This window comes from Patella vulgata, chromosome 1 (assembly GCF_932274485.2).
Source record: "Patella vulgata chromosome 1, xgPatVulg1.2, whole genome shotgun sequence".
In the NCBI taxonomy this organism is placed as follows: domain Eukaryota; kingdom Metazoa; phylum Mollusca; class Gastropoda; family Patellidae; genus Patella; species Patella vulgata.
In genome coordinates, this window is record NC_065879.2 from 74,339,981 (window position 1) to 74,367,176 (window position 27,196).

General features: G+C 35.8%; 1 protein-coding gene across 3 annotated transcripts in view; it reads left to right on the forward strand.

Annotated features, from left to right (window-relative positions):
- The window catches only part of LOC126811704 (uncharacterized), a 53,033-nt gene that overhangs the window by 13,707 nt on the left and 12,130 nt on the right, over positions 1-27,196 (forward strand). The gene's annotated exons all lie outside the window — the stretch shown is intronic.

The window sequence follows — 27,196 nt, forward strand, 5'->3', positions numbered from 1 at the left end:
AGTGGGGGTTGGATGGCCGAATGGTTAGCACGTGCGCACTGTATCACAAGGTCTGTCATTGACTCAACTGGCGTGGTTTCGATTCCCCGGTTGTAAATGACAAGGAGTAGGGTCGCCTGTCCAACCTCGTGGGTTTTCTGCGGGTCCTCCGGCTTCCTCCCACTCCTAAAAACCCCTACGCGCAAGCGAATTATTGAAATAGAATTGAACCTGAAATGACCTAGTTTGTGTCGAGTGGACGTTAAACCCATCTCGCTCTCTCCCTCCCCCTCTCCCTCTCCCTCTCTTAATTTGTTTTTTTTTTGTTACTGGTAAAATACGCTTGTATTATGTAGTAGTTATTAGCACCCTTTCCGAGGTGTATCGGTGAATATCGGGACAGTTTTGGTCGAGGGGCCCAGCCGAGGCGGCTCCCGACCAAAACTGTCCTGATATTCACCGATACACCGAGGAAAGGTGCTAATAAGTTACTTACATCACATTTCTATCGAGTATTGTGAAGCAAAATGTGAAAAATAGTATTTATTATCGAGTCGTTTCAACCGAAAAGTGACAAATACTTTCTGCTCTTTCATTATTTATCCCTTTATGAGCCTCACGTTACATTTCATGGTAGAATGATTTCGCAGTGGAGAGACGACCTGAGTAGTATTTACACGTGCGTCTTGCTATGATACTCTGAGCGTAAAACATTCACGTGTTTGTTTAGACCACATCGTCAAAACAAACTTGTCTATGGCGTAGAGGACTGCGATATTATTAAATGTAGTGTAAAGGAAATGCGAAACGTGGGTCATTCCTGGTGAAAGTATGCATCGGCGGATGGTTCTTCCGATGAAATTTATTTGTAATAAAGTTTATGACTTTCTAGGCGTTTTTTTTTTCATCCTGCTTATTTTCAATGCCTGTGAAGTGTCAAGCAACAGAACTGCGCCTTCTATCATCACAATTAATTAAAATAATTATTCAAAATTCTAATTTATATATTTTGCATATTAATATACATCAAACCAAATTATGAAATAGATGCCAATTGATATGTATAATAATTGATTTTTGTAATATGTTGTTATGTTAATTTAATGTCATTGTATATGTTTTTGAACTGCCATGTAGTTCCCCCCCATTTTGTTTTGTTACTATGATTTTGACTAGTCGTTTCGTGGACATTACACAGAGCCGTCGTTATAATTGCGATCTGGGTCGGACTAAACGTCCGCTACTTATTGCTTGATAGGTATCTTAAACGGTATAAAAGTATCCGTGTATCAGAAATGAACAGTACTCTTTCTGAACATTTCTGATACACGGATACTTTTCTGCATGTACTGCAATTAAACAGGACAGTTTTATCGAAGGTTGCCAGTGGCAACGAGTAGAAGTGGGATGTAAATACTAGTAACACACACACTGTTATGTAGAGTAAGAAAAGTTTATTGAAGTAATATAGGTCAAGGACCACTAGTTAAACATTGGATTCAACTTTTACGTCTAATAATAAATTGTACCCTATACAAGTAGGCTGGCCTAGATTGACTTAATTACTTTTCAGACTTAATCCAACACATAAATGCATATTCAACGAAATTTTGCTAACTTTTGCCGCCATAATTAATTATTTCATTTAAACGAATTAATCGATTTACGATTTAACCTTTCGACTAATGGCCCCAATGCTTCACACTCCCAATTTGAAAATAAATCACGGTCGGGTTCGAGAGAGAGAAATGGGGTTTAACGTCCACTCGACACAAACTATGTCATTTCGGGTCTAACATATCGTTCAATTTTGGACAGGCGATCCCACTCCTTGTCATCACGTACAAGCGGGCAATTGAAATAACGCCACTTGACTCAATGACAGACCTTATGGTTTCACGTGCACGTGTTAAACCACTAGACCACTCAAACCCCCCCCCCCCTCGTTTCTCTGGAACTACAAGTCGCAGAACACTTAAAATCGATAGGGTTCATACGCTTATGAACCTAATGGTTACTACTAAACTTGTAACAAAAATCTGTTAAAAAAATATTGCTTCTATCGGGTTCATAGAATTTTTTTAATTGGGATCATGTAGCGGGGCAGGGGCCCTGGATCGGAAGGTTGTGGAAACGACAGAGTTCGTTCTCTCATGACTCCAATGCTTAACACCAATTTATGAAAAACAAATCTGATTTAAAGTATATCCTCTTTCGTGTTTCAATAATGCCACAATAATCTTTATTGTTATCCTACTGTTCTGCACCGACTGGGCAGTGTGCAATAAGGGTATTTTACATGCACGCCACCCGAACGACTACTCTAGTGACCGGTGCAGTTGATCACCTCCCCCTACACAAAATTGAATAAAAATATCAACATCCTTTTGGTGGACAAGGCTAATTATCCCCACTAAAACGTCTATTACACAAGGATTAGTTCGAATTGACCGATTTGCATTTTAAGATCAATATTTGTTTTAGTAAAAATACTACTGATTTTCTACTATGACAGTGTTGCTCCTTTAAATTAAGTTTTGTCGTGGTGATCAATTCCAGGGTAAAATATTTCATATCTTATGCAAAAGTTCAATATTTCAACAGTCGTTACCGTATAATCAGTATCGACAATACACCACATTAGTAACTTATACCATTCTAAGTATTAAATTACTGCATGTTTTTTTTATAGATTGTGTAGATAAAAGCCCCGGCTGTGCATAAACAAAAAATCGATCGCGATCTAACTAGGTAACTATTGGTATTTTTGCCCTTGATCGATTTGCATAATTATGTATAACTGCGCATAATTCTTAACGTTTCTCGAGAATTTGAAAAGCAATATCGTCGTTGCGACATTGTTTTAAATTTATAGACAAGGAATATAGGAATAAGATGGTTTAAACAACATTTTTATCTTTACAAATTATTCTCTATTGTCAGTATATTAGCTATGGTATGCGTTTATTTAAAACGCAAATTAATTGTTTATGTAATTGTGTGAGAATAATAGGAAAGAGGGTCTGAGTTCAAGGATAGATTGTGTAGAAAAACATGTGACGGAAAATTACGATTGCATCATTTGGCTTGTTTGACCAATCTCTATACTTATTTACATGATATTTGACCAATTAGATAATTGAACGTCCAAAACCCACAGCTGCAAAACTATTATACTTGTGAGAATTCGTTAGACAACTGACAGATTCTGGAAGGGAAACGATGTAACCATTTCTATCAGCAGACTCGACAATATCGAGTCTGGCTGGTTAGGGTTTGAGATTGACTTCATTTTTGTAATCTATACTATGCTTATATGTATCCAGCTTGATATATAAAATGTAAAAACGAACAGTTGCATTGTTATAACTACTTAGAAGACAAACGTCTTAAGAAAACAGTAAGAAGTAAGTACACGACGTGAATCAGAAGTAAAGACAGCTGGAGGCAAATTCTAGACGATCACATGGCTACTGAGATATGTAGTAAATGAAATGAAATGAATGGGGTTTAACGTCCTACTGTTCTGCTCCTATGATGGGCTAATGAAGACCGGCATACGCCATACAGTGTGCTATGAGGGAAATTTTGCCCGGGCAGCGGCACTATCGCCTACTCTTATATCGAATTCCAACTGCCAAGGGATCTTTTACGTGCATTCCAATGTATACACTGGACCCCGGTTTTTCGTCTCATCCGAACCACGCCGGAAAATCTGGATGAACTTTCTCGGCCAATGCAGGGATCGAACACCCGACCTCCAGGCTAGCGAGCCAGCGTCTTACCCACTTATCCACGTGATCTCCTAGATATGTAGTAAGAAATGATGCAAGGGTTGTACGTAGGATGTGGCGACCGGTTTCCCGCGTCAGCTCTCCACGTCTGACAGTTAAGGCCCATGGTGCTACATACCAGATTTGGTTTCCGTGACCAGACTCGACCTTCAAGGGAATCTAGAAGAATATATATTTGATTTGATGCACGTGACTACGAGATCGAGTACCCTGAAAGAAATTTGGAAGAAGAAAACCTGTACAATCCAGCAACAGAAAACATTCTGGTGGAAAAAAAGAAATCTGGTGAAGATATTCGAAAAATTGGGTTAATACATTTTTTCTGGAAAATTGAATTTGTTTATCAGATCAAATAATATTAGTTTAAGGTTAAAATCTGATTAGAAACTAAATATTTGAAATTTAACTATATAGAGAATAAAATATAATCATTCATAAGTTGAGATTGATAGGTTTATTAAACAATATTATCGGGTTAACGTGACCTGTAGTAAAATTAAAGTTAAAGAGGGAGTCCAGGGAGTAGGTTTCCCCCCCCCCCCCAATTTTTTTTGGATATAACTAAGGAATAATAATGATAAGGAAACGGAATAGGGAATACAATAAGGAACTAATGTTGTCTCCGGATCGCAGTAGAAAGACGGCAGATCTAAGGATGACGTTTGTGAGTGATTAACTCTAGTTTTCAAGTTGGCCGTGGTTTCTACTGAGATTCGTTAATTTGTGTTTTTGTGTCGTTCGTATATGTGGTTAATTAGCTATATAAAGGTAATGTAATTATGGGACTCTAGTCCAAGTCTCAAGATTTTGGTTTTAGTTAGACTAAATTGGGTAATTTAGCTTTTGAATAAAAAGTTGAATTGCTATTATTGGTGTTTTTGTGTCGTCCATGTGTACAGCTAATGTAATTTTGAGATCCTTAGTTCAGGTTTCAAAGTTATGATAATTTAGCTTTTGAATAAAAAATTAGGTTATGTTAAGATCCCATGTGGTTAAAATCTAGGGATGTAGGTAATGGTTTTTCGTGGGAAAACTAAAATTAAAGGCTCGTTAAATTGTGAGATTATCGCAAAGTCATTAATACGAGTTTAATAGGGGGTTAAGATTAGAATAAGACACTTTTTAGAAAAGTGGAGGTATACGGTAGATTTTGTCCGTATATAATTTTGTGCAATTAAATTTTGCTTTAGAAACGTAATATAAACTTTGAATATATATTTGCTAAATGCTATTTTGTCATTAATTTAATGTTGCTTTAAATTGTTCATGCGAGGTGATTAAGAATCTGTAATTTGACATGTCACATTGTACTAGTCTGGTTATTCAAAACAATAGGTATAAACACTATGTTAAATTTGACGTGCGTGAAAGTCACGTGACTTCAGTGGTGAGTGAATGAAACTATACGTATAATTAAAAGCTAGGTATATTCTGGTTGTCGTGTTTATAAAATATAGACTTGTGTTCCGAGGGAGTGAAGTGCGCGTCACTTGCTTTAAACATGATTCTAAATAATGTTTATATAATACTAATGATGGAATAGGTAACGCGCGACCTGTTTCGTGTATTGGTGTATTTGTGTTAGCTCACATACCAAATGGTAGATTAATATGATTAGGTCAAAAAGGTCGCATTACTGACGGTGAAATATAAAATAATAATGTAATTGTTTTGGCGGAATTATAAAACAAAAACGCAATTATAAAATTGTAGATTACTAACATAAGGTCAACAGGTCAAAGTTAGTTTCAAGATTTATAATTAAAGAGGCACATCAAAGTTTGTTAATGATTAAATGAAGTTTAATTTTAATTAAAAGTAAGGGTTACTAATAATAATATTAGACTAACATCAAAATAAAGTTTTAAAGATTTAGGAATAGTTAGTTCTTGGTCTGATGGCAATGACATGTTTGATTGACGGATAAAATTGCACAAACCAATCATACTTAGAAGAAAAAAAGGTTTCAACTTGACACTATGGTAGCTGCAACAGACCACTAGTAGAGTGGTTCGTGCAAATAACAAAAATCCAATAAACGACCTATATTTGGGGCTTATTTTAACAAATATGATAAGACTTACCATTAAAATCATCATTCATTAACAATTAAACTATTGCTAAGTTGGATATTTGTGTGATTTGGCCATTTGAATGGGACTTTCTAATTATATGGAAAAGTTGATCGCCCAAGTAGCGTTACAGCGGTAGATTTTTTCATTAAAAAGAGTTATGTTTCTTGGTCACATCAAAGTTTCAAATTTTGCTCTGGAAAACGAATTCTTAATTTCCGCAGTCGGCTTTCTTCGTTTTGTTACGTACGTACAATTAACGATTGAATTTAACATTTGTACGCGTGCGCAGCCCTTAGTTAGAGAGAGAGAGAGAGAGAGAGAGAGATTTTGAGCTGATTTTTTTAACGTTTACATGCAATAGACTATAGTTAAAACTTTCTAATAAGGGGTGAATCTTGTGGTTTACAAACGCAGTATGTAGAGAGTGCTTACCGTACCCATATTGTAGATGTTAAATATCCTTTATGATAACCCTATTTTGCTTCAAATAATTATCACAAATACAAAAATCATACACATCAAAAACAGAGGAGCACACGACATGCGCAAAGAAAAAAAGCCTTAAGCATTTTCAAATCGGTTCGGCAGCAGTGGTCCAAATGTCTAGCATTGCATCCGGAATTCCGTATTAGAATCTACATAGAAGTCAAAAATACGACTCCTACACATTGTCCTCTAAACTGCGTTATAAATTATAGAATAAACCGTAAATCAATTGAACCCATTTCAAGGTGGAACTGCATGCTTTTTGATATGATTGGGCTATTTGTGGCGCCAGATAATCCAAAAATGGAAGTCGATACGTGAAAATGCGTCGACGAAAAAATCTTTGATCTGTTATATGACTGGAAAATTCTGTTATTAAAAACAACCGGCATGACAGTGACTACATAATAAGTTGGGAGTTCTACAATAGGGATCTTTTAGTGAAATGTTAGAGAAATTTAAGTTTAAATATATCCTTTGTGTTTGAATTACCACTTATGGTTGGTTGTGTCGTATTATGTAACAATCTGAAAATTTATGTTTTATAGCTATTGTTCTCGAAAGTAAGACGCACAATTTACGCATCGTGTCGCGTTTTCATATTTTTAATAATTATGAAACAGTCAATGCGTGTCTTTTTGGTTATATTTCAGTTCTAGAAAAATGAGTTGTTGCTGGATTTATAATAACTGAAACGTTTTGTAACCACCATGTTAGAAATGGCAAATGCATAAGGATACTAAACACGAATGGCACAGCCATAATGGCACATCCTCCTATTAAATTTGACACAAAACCGGAGGCCAAATTCGCAGCGCCCTAAAATGATTAGAATCCGAGTCTTGTGACCAGGGCCCTGTTTCACGAAATTTTAACTAAAGATAAAATCCAAATTTTAGTAGATACTTCAATTTTGATTGGCTAAGCACTACAATCAGTCTAATATTATCAAATCAAATTACTAAAATTTGGATTTTATCTTAGTTAAAATATCGTGAAACAGGCCCCAGTACCGTAATTTTATTTTAATCATACACGTCTGGTTAATCGAGACTAGGGAAAATAATTTCGTTCAATTAATTTCCAGTCTCAATTTTTTTCTGCGTATTTAGAGCTAGGAACAATGTAACTTCTAAAGTAACTAAAGCGCCCACAAACAACAGAGTTTTACGGTTAAATAAAAGTAACTTTTGACAGTCTTGCAGTGTCGGTATGTTGCCACGAGAGTGTATTTAAAAGATAGAAAAATGGCGAAACTACATGAGTTGACTCTGAACCGAGAACCGTTACAATATATACGTCATTGGTTACAATCAACTAACTTAGAAATTAAATTGCTGAGTTTTAGCCAAAATTTTAATCTAGTTCTTAACTACTTATTTTTAAAAGTCCAACGAGTAAAGAATAATTTTTTACATGGCTTCATTGATAAATAAGTGAATGAATATTGTCACGTGAATGTCTATTTTGGGCGAATGTTTGCTGCTTACAGTGCACCAGCGAGCCCGTGAGAGCACTTTTCTCATAAACGAGTTTTGATCCGCCTGACAACATGCTGTTAAAACAGGTCAGTTTATATAGTAGAGATAATTGAGTCTGTGGGCCACTCTACCACTAGAAATCCAAGAAGAAGAAATGGTTTACAAGTTTACCAAATTGAGATATCCTGAGACAGAATTTACAGTGAAACCTTAACTTTATAAATATTAAGTGATGTGTTATAGTGTTTTGAAATTAGGACACTTGAAGATTTAAAAAAGACAATTTGTGTTTTCTGTGTTTAGGCTTAGTGAATTTTCATAGGGAGAGGGAGAGAGAGGGATGGGGTTTAACGTCCACTCGACACAAACCAGGTCATTTCGGGACTAACCTATGATTTAATTTTTATTTCAATAATTCGCTTGCGCGTAGGGGTCTTTAGCAGTGGGAGGAAACCGGCGGACCCGGAGAAAACCGACGAGGCTGGGCAGGCGATCCTACTCCTTGTCACGTACAACCGGGGATTCGAAACCACGCCAGTTGACTCAATGACAGACCTTATGATACAGCACGCACGTGCTAACCATTCGGCCATCCAACCCCCCTAATTTTCATGGAACTTTGAAGTATATATGAACTTTTTGGAGAGCTTTTGCATGCGACTTTTGATTTTTGATTTTTGATTATTTGTGTTTTCTTTCACAGCTGTGTTTTATAGTATAGTAATCATTTATATTTGCCTGATGCGTGAATAATTAGTTAGAATATCTATATTTTATATATATATATATATATATATTCTTAAAGGGGAGGGGGGGTGTAGCAATATCGTCGTTGCGACATTGTTTTAAATTTATAGACAAGGAATATAGGAATAAGATGGTTTAAACAACATTTTTATCTTTACAAATTATTCTCTATTGTCAGTATATTAGCTATGGTATGAGTTTATTTAAAACGCAAATTAATTGTTTATGTAATTGTGTGAGAATAATAGGAAAGAGGGTCTGAGTTCAAGGATAGATTGTGTAGAAAAACATGTGACGGAAAATTACGATTGCATCATTTGGCTTGTTTGACCAATCTCTATACTTATTTACATGATATTTGACCAATTAGATAATTGAACGTCCAAAACCCACAACTACAAAACTATTATACTTGTGAGAATTCGTTAGACAACAGACAGATTCTGGAAGGGAAAAGATGTACCCATTTCTATCAGCAGACTCGCCCATATCGAGTCTGGCTGGCTAGGGTTTGAGATTCACTTTAGTATTGTAATCTATACTATGCTTATATGTATCCAGCTTGATATATAAAATGTAAAAGCGAACAGTTGCATTGTTATAACTAATGAGAAGACAAACGTTTTAAGAAAACAGTAAGAAGTAAATACACAACGTGAAGCAGAAGCAACGACAGCTAGAGGCAAATTCTAGACGATCACAAGGCTACTAAGATATGTATTAAGAAAAGATCACAAGGCTACTAAGATATGTATTAAGAAAAGATGCAAGGGTCGTACGTAGGATGTGGCGACTGGTTTTCCCGCTTCCGCCCTCCATGTCTGACAGAAGGCCCATAGTGCTACAATTGGTGTCCGTCACTATCACATACGTGATAGAACTGATTAAACACGTTCCAGATAAAATACTAACACAGAGATCAATCCTACGATAGACGCTTTATGAAGATTCCAATAAATGGAAGTGACGAACGCAAAAGGAAAACACGAGTTATCCTTCTATATAACTGACTGAAGTGCCGAGTGATAACAGATACACGGGCGAATTTCTGCTAATAATTCCTTCGAAGACCAAAAATTGTTATGTGAGACTGATATTTCAAAAAAGCAATTGAATGCCACTAGATGAGGGAAAAGGAGAAAAATAGAAATAGTTCGTACATTCCCTTCATTCTATACTTAAAGATACATTATGTAAGATTTAGATAAAGAGCTAGTCATTCTTGCTATAATAGCCTTTGAAGGTTTGACAAGACGTGTGCAATAATTTCAACCACCGTACTGGTTGTTCAAAGCTAAGTCTCGCTCCCCCATTTTTAGCTTAAATCAAAATATGGCTGAACTGATCTAATCTATTTAATATCGGAGAAATCCGATGCCATCTAGAGTTGATTATTGCCTGGATAAGTTAATTAATGTTTAATTAATAATTTAGAAAACATTTCAGGTCTAACGAAAGACCCGCAATAGGCAGATTAAGCTCTTGCATAATGTATGTTTACTAAAAAAAAAAACCATGGTAATGCACGGACTTTTTCTATTTTTCTCCTTTTCCCTCATCTAGTCGAAAATGGTACTAGAAGCTCATATTTTAATGTATATTATATTAATGTAATATGAATGCATATGAAGTGATTTATATTCAATATTTAAATTCATATTGTAATTATAATCAATTACGTTAGTTGAAATACTTGAAGTGTCCAAATTGAACGGCAGTCGTTTCCGCCTGCTTTGTCGATTCTACACGTTTTGCATTTTTAAATTAATATTTTGTCGTTTTTGAACCAACCTTTACTATATTTTCACGGCAAGATAACAACATCAATACTAATTGAAATGGACCCATATTGCATTCTAATTTGTTTTTTTAATTTCGAATGTTATGGAAAATATTGAGTTGGAGGGTTTTTTTCTCTGGTCCATATAACAGACATCGGATTTAGGAGCATCATTACCAATTTGATGAATAAATTGAACAATGATTTTCAGTTTGTCTGGTGTCTGAAGTGTTCAAATTTGACAAGGTAAGGCTTGTGCTATATCATATATAGGGTTTTCGTAGCCATTTAATTAAAAATTGATCTCTAAAATTAATTCCTCCCAAATCCAAGATGGCGGAAATTTAAAATGGAAGCCAAAATTTGACTAAAATGTTCGATGCTTCGGATAATCGTCATTTTACTGTTTGGCAAACCTTGTAATCCTTGTAATATGCCATTTAAAGGATTTTCGGTGTCACAGAACTTAAATACAACCCCTAAAATAAGAGTTTTCAAAATCCAAGATGGCCGCAAGACTTTCCCTAAAATGAACGATTTTTCAGATAATCGTCATTTTTCTCTTTTGTGAGGCTTGTAATATAGCCTTCATCAGGTTTTCAGGATCACTGAACTTGAATATTACCTCAAAAAAAAAAAAAAAAAAAAATTAATATCGTAGATGATTGTTGAAAGAACAAAGCGGGACAATCTTTCTCATGGATTGGCTTATTATAAAAAAAAGTGTCGTTTTTGTTGTGGTTTTTTTTTTGGGGGGGGGGGGTTGGGGGGGGGGGGGAGATGTTGGATACACATGAAATTAATTGTACTAGATCTTTCAGATCAAAAAACAAAATTTAATATTATTCATGGCAACCCTTTGTCATGGCAACCCTTTGTCAATTATAACAGTTCAACGTGTAATATGTATTATCACCCAATAATACATTCTACGGTAGATATCGCTTGTGTGATATATTTCATAATCTACTGCGATATCTCCTTTACATGAATTTGATTGGTCAGTTGAAAAGGAACTACTTTTTTTTTATTTTCAAAGAACAGTTCATTTCTTATTAAAAGTAACTTTTTTTTTTAAAAAAATGAACTATTGTTATTCAATTGACCTTGATGGAAACACTGGGTCAATATAAAGGACTTTGCAATGGTTGAATTGCTGTCAAAAAAAGATGTATCACTACGCCGTAATTTTCAGTAAAAGTGAAATCGACAGCAAAGAATTATATTTATCTATTTGTGCATGTAAGAAGGAATTGGGTGATAAATAAAATCTCCTACTCGTCTTTTTTGATATAAAAAAAAATATCAACACTCGTTGATAAAGTAAACTAAAACTCGGCAGAGCCTCGTTTTTTGTTACTTTATCAACTTGTGTTGATATTTTTTGATATCAAAAAAAGACTGGTAGGAGATTCTCTATTTTCACAACACGTTCTAAGTTTAAAAATAATAATCACAGAGACAATTTGAAATACATTTACGACTAGGTATTCCAAAAGTCATGTCTCACGATTTCCTTTTTGCTAATGCAATGTCACAGCCATCCAACTCATTGGAATTACTGTGACAATTGCAAATACAGACCTCAGCAGCGACAATGATGATGCCATTAAATCCTAGGACTGCCTAAAGCTCAAGAGTGGAGTGACCCTAAAGAAATTGCAAAAGAAACCAATGCAGTTTGGTTTAATCATACTGATCTTAAACAACATAATACTCAAATTGGACAGAAGCCTGCCAAGGCGAAATGACGTAATTAATATAATGCAATATGGCGGTCTCAGGGAAGTTTCTGAGAGTGATATCGTTAACTAGTGCAATTCAGGGCTGGGAAAATAATATATTTTTATTAAAAGAGGCGAAATAGAGGCGAAATGTTCCGAAACTAACAGGTTTGACCAAACCAATTTTAAAAAAAATATTTTTCACACTGGCACTGTCCCCATATATAACCAGTCACTATCTCGTAAGATATTACTTTTACTATGTCTTTTATGTGGTTTTCGAAATCCAAAATCGCTGCTAGAATGAAGTCCAAAATGGTGGATTTTTAATTAATCGTCTTTTTCTTCCGTTGTGCATGACTTGTAATGTCTTAAAATGGTTTTCGAGGTTACTGGGTTCAGTTCTGACTCTTAAATCTAATTTTGAATAACCCAGATGGTATAAATTTAAAATGGCTATCAAAATAGAATCCATACTAGCGATTTTTTCCATGTGGATATTGCTTTTAAAATATATCTACTAAATTCTATTTTGGGTTCGGGATTTCCAAACACCTGTTTAGCGTTCCCTTTTCTAGTGCAATTTTCTTCATTTGGTATGTCTTTGCACAATCTTCATCGGGGATAAAAGTTGTTTCGATACATCTAGTTGTTAAGAATCTGCGTCCTAATATTAGGTCAGAAATCGTTAAGGGATCCGTGTTTAAAGCCCTTGTATCAATTCCAGGGATGAAATGCAAAGGGGTATGGTAGTTTCAAGAGTCTCTAAACTGGCTAATGTTTTTGCGTAGTTTAGGATCTCCTGTTAGTCATGAATTTACATTTCTTTTGACGAATAGTTCAGAATGCCGCACATTAAATATGTGCATAAGCTAGAAACACCATGATATACTATAGAAAGTATCATTTACATACAATTTTTAAAAAACATTTCGCACCCGTTTGGAGAGCCCCCCCCCCCCAGCCATAGTGTGGGAACCCCTAACGGTGCAAGGACCAGTACCCCTATATAGTCCGCTTCTGGTATCTTATAGACAGATAGTAACCCACAAGTTCGTTTAAGAACATACATATTTAAACATTATTTAAATATGACCTACCACCTGTAGAACTTTTCCCTCGAACTAAAAATAAATTATTTATTGGAATTTTCGATGAAACGGAACGGTTTGTCACGCACAGGAATTAGCTTAGAAGGGACAAATACCATTTTAAGAACCAGATATTTGATGTTAGTGAACCAATTTGTTTCCAGGAAACCTGTTTCACACAAAATCTTTTTTTCTATCCAGACGGACCTTCCGTATCATAATCTATCTGCATACAAAGTTTAATATGGTCTACCACCTGTAGAACTCCCTCTCCAACTTAAAAATAAATTGTTTATTAGAATTTTCGATTAACCGTAAACTTTCTTGTAGCTGTAAAATACCCGACATTATACCATTTGTTAATTTGTAACACATTTAACACATTATCTTTCTACGCGAATGAACAATAAATTGTTCGTTGGATAAAATGGAAACAGTTTTATACCTGTAAACTAATATAATATACCAATTAATTTATATATGATAAGATAAGGTCTACCATAAAATACAGCAATTTGGAACACGTTTTGACACATCTTTCTACACGACCTAACAATAAATTGTTCATTGGATAAAACGGATTTTTTTTTATATAACTGTAAAATAATACACTTATTATCATTTTATATGGCGTATTTTACTGATAATTAAAGTAATCAAGTAATGTGGGAATTTGAAACACGTTTTAATATCCTATCTCCCCAGGGATGGACTGAAAAAGAGTAGAGTGGTTTCGTTGATCCCTAAACTAGTTAATGTTCTTGCGCAGTCATGAATTTACGTCGTTTTTGATGAATTGTTAAGATATATGCATAGGCTAAAACACCAGGATATACTTTAGAAAGCACCATTACAGTTAATTTTTTCAAAAGATATTTCGAAGTTGGTTGGAGAGAACCCCGTCGTTCACCTCACGGAGCTAAGATAAGCTTGTCTTAGGTATCATATGTGTACTGTCTAGTCTCCATTGCTGGCGAAAAACAGTATTACCGTGGCAATTGCATAACTTGTCGTGAAATGAATAACAGACAGAAATGAACCAATGTTTATCATATAAACGACACAGTAAAGGCCAAATCATACGAGATTCTCGCTGATTATATGAGGAAAAGCCTTTCAATTATCAAATTTGGCAGGCATTAGCAGTCCATGTGAAAAATAATTTTCTGGGTTTTTTTTCTTCAAATTCGTTTTTTCGGCACATTTCGCCTCTATTAATACTTTTTTTTAAAGAATGTTTTAAACAATAGTTATTCTCCCACCACTAAAAGACACTGGTTACGATATATTGCTAACGGAAACTTCCTGAAGACCGTCATATTGACTAATGTTAATTACGTTATTTCGCCTTGGCCGAATTCGACCGAATTTGAGTATGATGTATAATTGAACCAAACTGCATTGGTTTCTTTTGCAATTTGTTTTGGGTAAAACGTTATACCTCGCCGGCTATTATAGGACTTTTTCATAAGGGATGTCCAGGAACCCTACTCAAAGTCTAGGGAATGCAAGTATCCACTACATATAAGGGCATGCTGTGTGTCTATTTTCTCAATCTTTTGTGATTCCTAGTCGTAAATGCATTTCAAATCATCTTCGCAACGATTCTTTTTTAAACTTTCAACTTGTTGTGAAATGCATCACTGACGAAAATGATTGATGAATAGCATATCTAGACTATTCGATAAAGGTTGCCGGGGATAGAGTCTTTGGTGTAAAAACGGACCACAATACCATTTCTGAACGAATAGGAGAACCTAAATTCTTAACAACTGGACATATCATAAATAATTCTTAATACCGCTAAAATCGTGCAAAGACATAGGAGATGAAATTAAAATGCCTCACGATTTTGGTAGAATGTCTTGTGATCTGTGAGATCCAGTATAATTAATTTCCCTCTTATTCTGTTATGAGTATGTTGGTCTAAGAAATTGAAAGCGCTTGTTACTAGGATTTTTTATATTTCAAAATATTGTATTCTTGATAAGAAGTTATCGGAAGCATAGTTTTATCTTTTGGATTGGTAAAAGAAAGGGTAAGTTTGTTTTAGAAATACGTAAATCTTTAAATTATTAAATGTTAAGGGAATCTATTGAACTTAAAGATACTTTCCCACAAAAGTATTTACCGGGTGGTTATTTTCAATAAAAGTATGCCAATTTTGGTATATATGGCAAGTAGAAACATCCAGTCTTACTAGAAAAATACCGACGATTAGGGATGTCTGCTCGAATGACGTCAAAGGTCGCACGCGAAGATTGTCTGATCTCCCAGCGTTAGTTAGAGCTTGATGTATATGTTGATAAACTTGATGGTACAACAGTTTCTGGGATAGACTTATGCAGTGGATAATCCGAGAATTTATTGGACATCGATGATAAATAATCAGCGATTAAAGACAAAGTCGTGTTTTATATGCAGATGGAATCTCCCCCGGCTTCGCAACTATTGCTGCTCTAGGTACACCGTCAGCCAAGTCACGTAACACAAACATGACAGCTCTTTTGGTAGATTTTTTTTATAGCAGGCGTATGCCTGACGAATACAATGTTTTGAGAAGGATTTGAAGCAAAATTATGTGGCTGCGTCGCTCGAGTTAGGGGCTTGTGCATCAGTAGGTCTCAGTAGGTCCCCGACCTAAGGCTAACTGAAAATCATAGTTAATTCATATCGCAGATATGTTGCCGTAAATATACTGGTATGGCGCTATTTGATGATATTGCAATTGGTAATTGCGATGCAGTTATTATATGTAACACAGTAGTACTATAAGAGACATAAATAGAATATTATATCAGACAACAATAACTAGGCCTATATGCAATGAAACTACTACAATTTTGCATGTAAAGCTGGCCGATATTTGTCAATAAAATTAGCTTGTACATTGGAAAAACGCTAAATTTGCAACCACCACAAACATCTATATGTCTACAAAGTGGGATCATCCTATATTGTGAATTGAGTATTATGTTGCCGATGGAGGTTCATCCTTGTCTTTAGCGTAATTATAGTTTTTCCAATGTACCGTCTATTACAGCTAGAACAAACAATCACATATATGACATAAATGGTTTTACAGTTCATGGGTTGCTTGATACGAAAACGTTTGTTATCAGCGATCTGGATTGAGGAGCCCTTGATTATTATTTTACAGGTCTTACAATTTATTTCTCCACATTCACTTACCACAGGTGTATCTGGACTACAATCAAATTTTGAAGATATTAATAATTTACCTAGAATGTGTTTCCAAAGTCAGCATTTTGGAGTTATTGGGTGTTATTGTGTAGTTATTGGGTGTTATTGTGTAGTTATTGGGTGGTATTGCGTGCGTGTTTTGGGGTAGTTATCCGGTCTTATTGGGTAATTCGACACGCCCGCTAAGCCTACTTCCTCTCACACTGAGTCACAGCCAGATGCGGTTAGAAGACTAGACCAATTTCTGATTTCATGTTACAACAATGTTAGGTTGATTATTGTTGAAGAAATGCCCTTACTGAAAAGGAAGCAAGTGAAGCAACATTAGATATCATTTTTCGATTTTTACAAAATAGATTGAATATGAAAACAGGCTCAGTGATTCTGGGTGCAGACTCACTTTTAGTTACAGTAACAGTTTGATCCTGGTGTTGACCAATAAATTGGCCCAGCGAGATTTCACCTTGTCAGTGGTGCATGAAACAGTGCCTGGCAAGGAACAGTGTCTGCTCTAGGCATTCAATAGTTTCTTTCGGAACGGTCTCTCACGAACGAAGTCTCCAGACAATTCCTGTCCGTCCATATTAAACATACATTATGCAAGAGCTAAATTTGCCTATTGCAGGTCTTTCTTTAGGAATGAAATGTTATCTAAATTATTAATTAGACATCAATTTACTCATCCAGACCATAATCAACTGTCGAGGGCGTCGCTAGCCTGGAATGTTTATTGGATTAGGTTCCGATTTGCTGTTCGACTTCCATTCATAATTTAATCATGAAATGGATAATCGAAACTATGTTTTTTATTATACCGACTTTAGTAATGATGATCGAGGCTAGGCGGAAAATTCAATCGCTAAAATCTCGGTTCATAGTGGATCAATTTGACTGAAATTTTCAGCAAATTTCCTTTCTAGTTTTTAACTATTATAGTGAGAACTGCCAGCTCTTTATCTAATCTCCCATATTGTATATTTAAGCTGCAATAGGAAAATACATCTTTTTTAATCATTACCACAATCTCGGTTCTAAGGCTATCTTGACGTCCTTTCCTTCTATTTTCGCCGCACTTTTTTATTTGCCAAAAATAATCATTTCCCACTACATATGACAGATAAAGATATATGTTGATAATAATCCATCACCATTTTCAAGTGTTTTGAATCCCAAAATTCTATTTAAAATTATTATTGGATTATATAAACTTGTGTCAGATGTAATGAGAAATTACGGCGAATAATTAAATGTAAAACATCCAAAACTGAGGTAGGATAGGTCAGTAATTTCTTATTGAAGCTTCATGTGGACGGACAGGAATGGTCAAAGAATTTTGTCCATGAGACACAGTTCTGACAGGAACTAGTCTTTCAGATGATACGCTAAACCAAGTTCCCTCGTACACGTTGGCATGCACGTACCGGTAACTAAAAGAACCTTTTACAGTTGGAATTTAAAACTAGAACTCCAAGAGTACCAAGATGTTTCGGTACATCATGTCTTAATAAAACCGGAAGTTATACTTCAAGACCGACGATTTTGATATTAATTGTTAGTAGACATGAGGGACATCATATATGAAAAGGTCAATGGTCATTAAAAGGTTAGGTCACCAGATAGAAGTGGAAACGTCGAAGACAATTCAAAGTTAAATAATTTAAAAAATCGGCTCCCTAAGGATTATTGGCATTTAGAGTAGGTTCAAAAGAAAAAAAAAGATTTTGAAAATCGCAATCAAAATTCGGCTTGTAAAATCCAATATGGCGGCCAAACGGTTGAAAATGTTATGGAACAAGGTCTCTGAAAATGAAAGATAATATCTGGGGCTAACACCACCTTGTGTCATTTTTGGACTATTCTTAAAATGGAGAGAACTATTCCGAAAGTTTCCGGAAGTGGTCACAAAATGTTTGAATATGCCATTTTGAACGCATCGATGTGTTCCTTATTCCTACCATCTTGAATGTCGAAAAAATGAAGAAAACTGCAATTCGTCCAAAGAATCCAAAAATGAAAATCCGAAGAAGAACCGTTGAGAAATAACCGAGATATGGGCAATCCGAGATTATTTTTGTCCCATCGGTAAAACACTTCCTGTTCGTCAAAAACGACCCAAATTTTATTAATTAAATAAATAGATCCACGGAGGCCAACCACATTATACGTTGGCAGAATGTTTGCATCATGTACAGTTTTGGCTGCACACACTGACTAAATTCCCCCCCCCCCCCAAAAAAAAATAATAATAAAAACACTTACAGAAACAATACGTGTTTCCCCAAACAATTTCTATGATCATTACGATTGATTAGCCTATCTAGTTGGGAAACAGAAACCTGGAAAGATAAATATGCTGAAAACTCTAAATAATATGTCTTTATACGTTTGGATACCCCCAAAGGAAAGAAAAACAAGCCAACAGTGAAGCTCATGTCCCCCGCCGAAATCCCTAAATAAGACGAACATCTACATCAAGTTTAAACATTCTACCTCAGTTAGAAGCAGAGGTAAATTGTATTGTATCTACTATCTTATAATGTAAAACTATGAGACATGTATTACCTTCACAAAACAGTGTGTGTTTGAATTCAAAACACAAAGTCATGGTGTCATCTCTTTGATGCTGTATATTTAAAATTTCCAATAAAATTGCACACAATTCTGCTTTCAGAATTTGGATAGCAATTTCTGTTTGGTTTGAACTAACATGATAAGACCATTTTAGATAATGCTTATTCGAAAATAGGTCGTTGCCTCCAATCAGACATGTCAACAATTTGTTCTTAAATAGATAATAAGTATATATCTTAGCTTTGCAAAGTTTTAACAGTACCTTGACATAGGTAAATTTCCGGCTGCATGAACGGTCATGTCTATATTCACTTCCACCTGTGTTGTCAGTTTTAGATTTTAATGCCATTTATATTAACATTAGACCCTTTGAGAAGAACATCCTGGTTGATTTTCAGGTGATCTATATTATTATTATCATAATTCATGCTGATCACATAATGTGGTGACGGAACTATATTATCTGATCAAATATGATATCATTGTAGGGAATAATGAAATCTAGAGATTAGAATACCAGAAGGAAAATGGTGCTGGCGAAATTTCAAGATTTGTGGATCGAGCTTAGTAAAATGCATTCTAAAAAATATTGCCTTTCAATACACGGTTTATTTTTAGACAGTTTAGTTGATGATAATGTAACAATAAAGAACTTCTATCTTTGGATCTTATTATTTCATTATTACAAATTTTGAATGTATATACATGTAACAATTTATTTTATATTTTGAAATATTGTATATATTGTGCAAAATGGTGATAATTGCTTTTTAATTTTGAAATATCTAGACTGTGATATTTGTTTTAATTCATGCATATGTAACATAATCATTATTCAATAAACATTGTGAAATGATTAAGTCAGTTTTTATACGCCCACATTTTAAGTGATTTCCGATAATTACTGACAGAGTTATAGCCTTTGATCACGTCAAAAAATCTTGTGAATTCTCTACAGGCTAATTCAGTTGTTTCCACCTACAAAACAACAAATATGCGACAACGCATATGGACTGCTGGGAAGACTAAGCTGCTGTGGGTGCATGTTTAGTTGCCATGCAATATATCTTTTAATAAACGTGAGTCAAGTTTGCAATCAGCAGGAGGGAATGGGGTGGTTGTAGATCAAGTTGCATGGTTTCATTCCCAGGTTTTCCTACTAACCCAGTAGCCTAGTGGGTTTTCTTCGGGTTCTCCATGTCGACTGACAGACATACATGTAACTACCAGTAACATCGATCGCACAAAAAGGTTGTGGAATATGCGTTGGGGGGATTACAAAATTAAATTGGGATTTACGTCCTACATTTCTGTACCAACTGGGGATAACGAAATATACGTTGGGAGGATAACAAAATGGAATGGTGTTCTACGTACTGCTTTTCTGTACCAACTGGGGATAATGAAGGCGAGCACACGACATGCAGTGTGCTATGAGGGAAATTTTGTCCGGATATCGTTACTACGGCCTACTCTTATTCAATTACTACTCAACTGTCAGTCAAGGGTGCTTTTACTTGATCACCAACGTGTACAACTAACCACTGTTCTGCATCACAGACAAGGGGAAAACACGCTGGAAAATCCCGAGAAACTTTATCGGTCATCAACTGAATCGGATACTCTGATAAGTGAGCCACCGTGGCTCTTTGAGGATTACGTCTCCTCGCCCACAAACGTATATAATACATAATTATATGACGGAATTTACCATGTTCTTAGTTCTTTAATTGATTGGCTGGCCTGATTTAGTGAATATGTGTGAATTTCCCATATTGATATATCTATACTTAGCGAAACAATTCAAATATAGGCCATCGTAACTCTAAAATCCAGTGCGCAAATGCATATATTACGCATTTAGGGTGTGTGCCGATTACAAAATTGCCACCAAATATTAATTGGCTGCTGCAATTATCTTGTTTGGTGTAAATTTTCCATACCAATCGATCTTTAATTCATATAATAACTGTGTGGGCCGATGATAACATTGCCACAATAATTGACTGCTACAATTATTTTAATTTCTGCGAATTTGCCATATCGATCGATCTGTAATTGACATATTACTGTTCTTAGTGAAACTATTTAAATGTCGGCCATCGTAACCCTAATCCTGAGCGCAAATGCATGTTATACCCAAGGACGTGTGGCGATTATAAAATTGCCATTAATCTGTGTAAATTTCCATATCGATCGATCTGTACTTGAGATATCTCTGTTCTGAGTGATACAATTCAAATGTCGAGGTTTAAAAAGGTTGGATATTTTTGATTTGTGTTCTTAAAAATAGTTTAGATATACAGTACCCAACCCTAGCCACCCTCCACTCATTTCGTTTTATCACAAACTAAATTTTTGATTATTGAAGGCTAGACCAGCGTCTGCTTCAAGTTCAAAGGGTAACAGTGGATACAAATAGTTCTTTTTAATAATGGAAGAGAATTCTAAGTGTTCGAATTTTCTACATTTACCCTAAACTACCTTGAACTGCCATTCGCAATGAACAAAATAAACTTAAGCACACATAGGTAAGTAATTAAATTCATCAAACTGTGTTTATTAAAACGCAATTTATTAGTATTCATGAGTCAACTATTCCGAAGAAACCCTAAACGCTTCCAGTGTATTAATAAAACGCCCCCCATCACAGTCTCACACAACAACTGTTGGTCTTCAAAGGAATTATTAGTGAGCAGAAATTCGGCCGTATATTTCTTATCACTCGTCGCTTGAGTCAGTTATATTGAGCGGTGACTCGTGTTTTCCTTTGGCGTTCGTCACTTCCGATACGGGAAACCTGTATTACTCAGCTATCGTAGCAATGATCTCTGTGTTAAAAGTATATTTGGAATGTGTTTAACCAGCTCTAACACATATGATAATTACTGGCACCAATATTTTCCTTTAAACATGCATTATGCAAGAGCAAAATCTGCTTATTACAAGTCTTTCTTTAGGCCTGAAATGTTATCTAAATTATCAATTAGACATTAATTAACTTATCCAGGCTAGATTAGATTCCTATATGCCGCTAACGGCCATTGATAATTAAATCAGAAAAAGTGGATAATCGAGACTATGCTGTTTATATTAATGATTTTAGTAATGATGACCGAGACTATGCAAAAATTTCACCCGCTTCTTTCTCGGCTCATAGTGGATAAATTTGACTGAAATTTTCAGCAAATTACCTTTACACTATCTAGTTTTTAACTATTATAGCGGGAACTGCCATCTCTTTATCTTATCTCCCATAATGTATCTTTAACTATTCTCTTTGTAAGTTGTTGCTAACATCATATTCACCACTTGAGCCAACATGTATACACGAATTGAAAATTAAAAATCCGACAACGTGGTGAATGCCGACATTCGTCATTTTGCAAGAACTCAATGGTACAGACATTTTGTTATTCGTCAGCTGATCGTCTGTGTAGTAGGTAGAAAATCTAGCTGCTCGCCATAAATGCAGATTCTATCAGCCAATCACGTGATTCGTGATTCTGTGAGATAGCAATACGCATGCTCCAATCAGTGCGATACATGTCCTCGAAGAATAAGGACACATTTTATCAGTCTAAATATACGAATTATTTTAAAGACATAATTGTCTTTTACTTGTCTCTACATAGTGATTAATATCACTGGCGCATCAATTTCGATAATTCGAAATGAATAAACTAGAAGTTTTATTCTACTACTACTAAGTAGACAGTACCATTACTTATAAAATATAACCACATGACAATACAAGCATGAAAGATGATTCTCTCGGGAAATCTCCTACAGTCGCTACTAAAAAGTCAAAGAGTTCGAAGAAATCGTCTGCTGTAGAAAAGTCAAAGGCGAAAGATAATATCTTAGTATTATTACATCTGGCAACACCGCCAACTCTGCCTCCGCGGCCGCGCCCCCATAAATCTGGTCTGCCCTCTGTTTGCCCCCCCCCCCCAATAATTTTGGAAAATAAAGAAAAAGTATTTGTGATACGTTTTGGCAATCAATACCGTCTACAGTGATTAAATGCCACTTCCCCACTCAGTCATGGACTTGCATGTTGTAGAGCCTGAGTGATTTCTTACAAAGCCCATCCTGCTGTAAACCTACTATAAACAATAACACGTGAATCACTTGGGAAGTGCTTTTTACGATCTTCAGAGTTTTTGGGTATAGGTCAACGCGGCGAGAATATGCATTCAATTGATACACTCACTCCGTTCGTTTTACACCACCCTCTCTATTCGGATAAGCTGGTGATTTGGCGACGAACAGTATCTGGTAAGCTTTATTTACCTCGACGACCAATGCCTGAAATACTACCAGACTGCATTTCCGACAAGTCTGTTCATTTGACACTTTCCTCTCTGGGGTCGGATAGACTAGCGATCAGGCGACAGACTGCATCTAATCAGTTCTATTTATCTCTACAATCGGTGAACTAATACTGTCAGACAGCATTTCCGACAGTCTATTTTTCAAAATTTTCTTGGGGAGGTCCCCAATACCCCCACAAGGACTTGCTACTTTGGCGCTCACAAGGGGACTTGTTGGGGTTCGCAAGTCCGTTCGTTTGACATTTTGTTCTCTGGTCGGATAAACTAGTGATCAGGTGACGGACGGTATCTGGTCGGATCTATTTATCAGGACGATCGGTGCCTGACTGAATACTGTCAGACAGCATTTCCGACAGTCTATTTTTCAAAATTTTCTGAGGAAGGTCTCCCATTTGGCGGTAGTGATTGGGCTTTGTCGAGGTTCGTAAGTACGTTAGTTTGACACTTTACCTTAACGATCAGTGCCTGAAATACTGCCAGGCTGCATTTCCGGCAGCCTGTTTTTCAAAATTGGCTGGAGGAGACCTCCCTTACCCCTAGTTGAAGCTCCTGCCTTTGCACCCTTAACCTTGGACTTTGCCCCAGCTTTGCCCCTCCAACCACGGATGATTTTTATATTGCCGTCCAAACTTTACTAGAATTGAAGAAACTTTGTTCATCAATGAGTGAAATAAAGTCTTCGGTAGAAAATTCTTTCGCTCGCCTTGAAGAATACGCAGGGACAAGTCATCTTAGCCCTCAGTACGACTACGAGTCGGACGATTAGGACTATATAGAACCACCACAATTCAAGGTCAAGGTTACCGAGAACAAAACCGGAAGTGAGGACCCGGCATCAAAACTTATTGATAATTTACTGTCAAAAGACGATGCTTTATCATCTTTAAAATCGAGCATTACAAGAGATGACCTAATCGGAACCAAAGTAGGTGACAATTTAGCAGTTATCGTCACGACAGCTTTCACTTACTCGAACAAACAGGATTCCGACGTAATGGTGGAAAAATTGAAAAAATAGAGAGACCGGAAAACTGTCCAGCCCTACAAGCGCAAGAAATTTCCAAATTAATGTGGGATTCAGTCGGAGATGAGTGTAGATCTAACGACTGCAAGTTTCAAAAAGTTCAGAAAGCTGTAGTAAAATCTTTAACCGCTGTAACTCAATTTTTAGATTTTATTCTAAAATCTAAAAAAGATCTTCCTAAAGACTTGGCTAAACAATTAACAGAGAAATTAGGGGACTCCATTGCTATAAAAGCTCACGCCTTTAGAGAGATTATTATGAGAAGAAAATCTCTGATAAAACCATATGTAACATAATCAGGTCATCTAAAGTAGGTGAGTCCAACAATCATAATAAAAAGGGTTATGCAGGTTTATTGAGATACTATATTCCAGAATGGAAGAAAATAACAAACTAGAGGGTCTGGAAATTGATTTTACTGATGAAACGGTTCAATTTGATGAACCTAGAGTAATTCCATTTAATGATTTTGAATCCGAATTATTAACAAAGATATTAAAAATCTTTCAAATAGGGGAGCAGTGCAACTGACCTCACCCTCATAGAATTACATGTATTACCGATCTCGAATATCTAGGTTTTTACTATAAATTATGAAAAGTCATGTCTTACTCCAACTACGGAGATTAAATATTTAGGATTTATTATCAATTCTGAACTTATGACGATACGATTGCCACAAGAAAAAGCAGTAGACATAGTAAATTTTGGGAAGAAAATTCTAAACAATAAGGCACCATCTATTAGAGATGACGCGAAATTAATTCAACTTTACAATTTGGCAATGTCAGCTGTCAAATATGGACAGACACATTTTAGACATCTTGAACTTAACAAACTAAGTTACCTTAGGCCCAATAACTGGAATTTTGATTCCAAAATGAAAGTTAATAAACAATCTAAAAATGAGATCATATGGTGAAACAAAAATCTTCTCAGTTCTGAGAAACCTATTATTATGCCTGAACACTACTTCATAATCCAAACAGATTCGAGTGGTCTAAGTTGGGGTGCAATTTGTTCTAGGGTATCTGTTTGCGGAAATTGGTCTATGGAGGAAAGACAATTACATATTAATATACTAGAAACTAAGGCCATTATGAATTTCATAACACCAGTATTCATATACAGTGCGACAATTCGACTGCTGTTAGCTACATCCAAAATATGGGGGAACCAAATGTGTACAGTGCAATTAATTGGCACAGGAGATCTGGTCATGGTGTGAGAGCAGAAATCTCTGGCATTCAATTTCACATATTGCTGGAAAACACAACAACTTGGCTGATGCAGCGTCAAGAGGTGACTATTCTGAAACGACAGAATGGGCATTAGACGAAAAAGTTTTTCAAAACATTTTAGATTACTGCAACCTCACTCCTACTATAGACTTGTTTGCAAGCAGACTAAAACATACTAGACCGTTACGCCTCCTGGCATGTTGACCCTCATAGTCATACAACAATTATCAATGTCTTTTCATTTGATTGGAAGCAAGAAATCATATTTTGTTTCCCTCCATTCTGTCTACTATCCCGGTGTATTCAGAAAATCATAAAAGATCAATGTAAAGGCATAATCATTACTCCTATGTGGCCAACACAGCCTTGGTTTTTACAGGTTATCAACATTATATGTTTCATACTAGTTATGTTACCACAGAGGAAGAATCTCCTCAAGATAATGGACAAATCACATTCAGTGTGGAACAGACTACACCTGACAGCTTTCGTGTTGTCCGGAAATTATTCAGAGAGAGAGAGGAATTTCTCAGCAGACAGCTGAAATTATCATCTCCTCATGGAAGTCTTCAACAAGAAAGCAATACTCATTTATTTTCTGAAAATGGACACTGTTTTTTGGTGAAAGACAGACAAGGTTTTCCAACCCATCTATATCCGAAATTTTAGATTTTCTTGTGAACATTTATAACCAAGGATCCGGTTATAGCCTTCTTAATACGGCACGAAGTGCGTTGTCGACAGGGGGGTTGGATGGCTGAATGGTTGGCACGTGCGCGCTGTATCATAACGTCTGTCATTGAGTCAACTGGCGTGGTTTCGATTCCCCGGTTGTACGTGACAAGGAGTAGGGTCGCCTGTCCAACCTGGTAGGTTTTCTCCGGGTCCTCTGGTTTCCTCCCAGTGCTAAAGACCCCTACGCACATGTGAATTATTGAAATAAAATTGAACCATGTTAGTCCCGAAATGACCTAGTTTGTGTCGAGTGGGCGTTAAACCCCATTTCTCTCTCTCTCTCTCTGTCCCTCTCTCTCTCTCGTGTTGTCGACATTTATTTTTATTGATTGACATTCAGTAGAAACACACCCACTGATCTGCAAATTTATGAAAGGAATTCATTACAGCAGACCAGCCTTGCCTCGTTATGATAAACCTTGGGATATTCGATTAGCTTTAAATTTGTTGCAAAAATTGTCACCAGTGAAAGAATTGTCACTGAAAGATTTAACAATCAAACTTGTGTTAATTATGCTAATTATATCAGCCCAAAGAGGTCAAACTTTGAAATTATTTGACATTGACTTTATGGAAGTAAATAAGACTAAAGGCATTTATAAATTTCACATTGGTGAACATTTGAAACAATCTCAACCAGGTAGAAAGCCTCTTACAGTGACAGTGTAGGCACCCGATAGGCTATTATGTGTAGTGACAGTATTAAAAGAATATTTAGAACGTATTCATTCCTTACGTAGTGGTGAAACAAAGTTGTTTATTGGACACAATATCGAGATGGGCACAAATTGGTCTAATTAAAGCTGGGGTAGACATCAAAAAATTTAAGCCTCATAGTGTAAGAGCTGCATCAACATCGTCGGCTGGGCAATTAAATGTTCCCACTTCCGAAATACTTAAAAAAAAAGCAGACTAGAAATCGGAGAA